General features: G+C 23.6%; 1 long non-coding RNA gene across 1 annotated transcript; it reads right to left on the reverse strand.

Annotated features, from left to right (window-relative positions):
• Positions 1 to 2,178: 2,178 nt before the first annotated feature.
• On the reverse strand, positions 2,179 to 3,454 carry LOC148234183 (uncharacterized). Its single transcript, XR_015810189.1, has 4 exons — positions 3,341 to 3,454; positions 3,214 to 3,281; positions 2,999 to 3,133; positions 2,179 to 2,388 (listed from the first exon to the last, which is right to left on the reverse strand). It is a non-coding gene; the product is annotated as an uncharacterized LOC148234183 (long non-coding RNA).

Below are 3,454 nucleotides of genomic sequence, written 5' to 3' on the forward strand. Positions count from 1 at the left end.
GTTTTAGTACTAAAAGGTGTCGGAGTTTTCCACACACTATTCAATAAAATAAATATTATATTTAATTAATACCAAGCTGTGTGCTAAAAATAAAAAAAAAATCACGAAAAATCTTTTGAATAAGCTATACATTTAACGCGTCTTATAGTATTATTTTTATTTTTATTTATTAGCTAGTCGCAAACGAAACAATCAATATTTTAGTAACGGTATAAAACTTGAAACAAAAAATAGCAATCATATTTTCGTGTGCTCTTGAAAGACATTTTTATTGTTAGGACGAGATAATGAATTTTTAATATAAAAATTAAATAAACTCTCTTGATATTTTATAGGTATTTCAATAATAAACTTTGAATATAGAAACTCCATTACTTAATGTTATTATGGTACAGGTGTGTTGCAATATCTGACTATAGCAATTATTATTAAAATACTTTAAAGCACAGGCTAACCATTTTTGGAACATAACTTCATTTGACAACCATTATTCTTTATAACATTACTGAAGAATAATAGTTGTTTTTTTTAATATTGTCGATGCATTATGTTCGATATATAATATACATAGACAAGAACACTACACTTTTTATTCTTAATTATAAGTATATAATATAAATAAATATTCATAGAAGTATTTTTTTGCGATCCCCATTATTAGTAAATCTTTACCATAAAGTTTCAACAGCTGTTTATGTATTTTTTTTAATCTTTCGTTGTAACCTGACAGGTGTGAGCCAATACGTTACAATGGAGTAAATCTGTACCAACTGGGTAAGCCAATAAGATATAATGAATACCTACATATATGTATGTAAAATCACCAGACTTGGATGTCACCGATTCCCAAACTCAATCTGGGAATCGGTGACATCCATATAAATAATTATGAATTATTATGTGTATTGTATTTTATAATGTCACTTTGCAGCTGGGGCTGGTTTTTAATTATAGCTTCAGTGTTCTGCCGTGGCTCGAATTCGCAGCCTCTGGATTACAAGTCAATACCGTACTAACTACGCTATTACGACCTTGATATATAAAAATATTATTAGACTAAATCCTATAAAATTATTTAATATTGCATGGATCTGCATATAATCCTAGTTATTATTCAATATGATGTAAATTTTATTATCAAATTCAACTTTATGTTCTAAGATAATTTGGTGTAAAATATTAAATATCTCTATTTTGTTATCATGTAGCATAAATTAAATTACATTTGTATCCCATTTTCGACAATTTGTCTCTTTTTTATACAGATTTAATAGTTCTTGAAATTGAAGATATGCATTTTAATACTAGATTTGCTAAAACTAAAGTTCAACGCTACTAAAATTGTTCATAAAAACATATGCGATTTTTGTTTAAGGTAAAAATAATGCTTTATAAAAGAGTTATTATAAAGATATGTAAAATATTCAATATATTTTTAAAGACGTTAAAACAATCAAAACATTTTCAAACACTGGTGTATCAAGATATGTAAATGATAAAAAAGATCTGTAAAATAAAATTTATTTTATAATCTGGCTACTGATATTGCATATTTAGTACAGATGCTTCAAATTTAAGAACCCATTAAATAAATATTCATTTCAAGTACTTTTTAAAAAAAAACTGTTATATACAAAATAAAATAATACCTAAAATTTAAACATTAAATATAAACGCGTAATATAAATTGTATTATGTTTATGCATTGACATTATTATACATAACCAAGCCACATACATACATATGTACTTCATTATTTTGGATAATAACTTGTGTAGCCGGTTATTATGTGCCAAACAGAAAAATTACATATATTATTTATATGTACATAATAAGATACAAAACACTTACCGAAACCAATTTATAAAAAAATACTTAATAAATTACACGATTTTGAAAATATTGCTAAAATTAAACAATTACTTCAATATTAGTTTTTAAATTGTTTCAACAAATATAATATAATTTTCAAATGTAAAAGTAAAAGTCGTTTAAAAATTTAAATATTTATTTACATATCGTCTAATTTCATGAACTAATTACAATTTATGATATGCGAGATCAATAAAATAATCTATATAAAATAAAATACTGATGTTATATTTATATTTAAATTTTAATATAACAACTTATATATACATAATATATAATTACATATGTAACAATCGCACTGCCACTCAATGTTTATACCTTATAAAATATAAGTAAAATAATTAGTTAATAACACGCGTAAGCTATGCAATATGCAATATTTTTTTATAATAATATATTATATTTCATACGATTTAAGAATAATTATTTGTTGTACAAGTCTTATGATTATAAAATTATGTAGTCAGCAAATATCAGTCGAATAACGATGCACCTTTTCCGTATGATTTTTCTGGCCTGAAAAAATAATTAGCAAAAAGTTTTATTATTTCAATTATCATTTAATAAAATACATATGTATCGTCGGTTTAATGCAAATATTATACAGTTCTTTAACTAATGCAAACAGTTTTTCATAAGTATTTATTATAATATTTTAAAATTCTATAACAACCAATAGTGCTTAATATAGCTTTGTGTAGCTACATACATATTTCTATACGTCTGTAATTTAAAATGAATTTTAAATATTCCGTCGATGTTTGTGTATTTTTTAGAGTACTAAAATCAAAATCTAATTTGTTATATTTATTTTTAATCTAATTAAATTTTCAAAATAATATAAAAAAGCTTCAGAAAGATGTTTAGATAATTATAATACAAAATTCCATAAAAATAAAAAAAAATAAGATTAAGCTACCATAAACAGAACAATTTTTTTAGCATAACTAAAACGTATGAATAATAAATATTCAGAGAAAAATTGTATAAAATCTGAGACGGATTTTATTTTTAGGAAATATAATATAATGATTTGTATTTTAGAAACCTTCTAATATCCTTAATATTTAAATTAAAATATTTTTTAGGAGGATTTTTTGTTATATACATTGTAAAATGTACAAACCAGTGAAAAGTGTGATGTTCTTCTTTGTGATGTATTGGTACTGGAACTGGCACTGGAATTGGAACTTTTTTAATAACTGTCCTTGTGTGTGTCCTTGTGTGTTTATATACAGGTATGTGGATTTTAACATGACTGCTAAAATAATAATAAATACCAAAAATTAAATATTTTTGTTCTATTGATTAATTTATTAATATAATATATAAATTACTTACTGTTCGTATGACTGAGGATGAGAAAAAGCTTCCAAAATTATAAAAAACAATAACAATACACGAAAGAGCTGAAATAACGATAGTGGGTTAATACACTGAGATAAAGACTAGAAAAAAAATCACTCACTAAATCTTTAACCGATAGCATATTGATCCTTTTATATGCTTTTCTTAAGAAATTTATATAATTTATTTATATACACGTTTAAACCACAGCTCACAATATTGTGTACAGTAAACT

The sequence above is a fragment of the Plectrocnemia conspersa genome, unplaced genomic scaffold (genome assembly GCF_051122295.1).
Source record: "Plectrocnemia conspersa isolate PC_06_02 unplaced genomic scaffold, ASM5112229v1 ptg000006l, whole genome shotgun sequence".
Lineage (NCBI taxonomy): Eukaryota > Metazoa > Arthropoda > Insecta > Trichoptera > Polycentropodidae > Plectrocnemia > Plectrocnemia conspersa.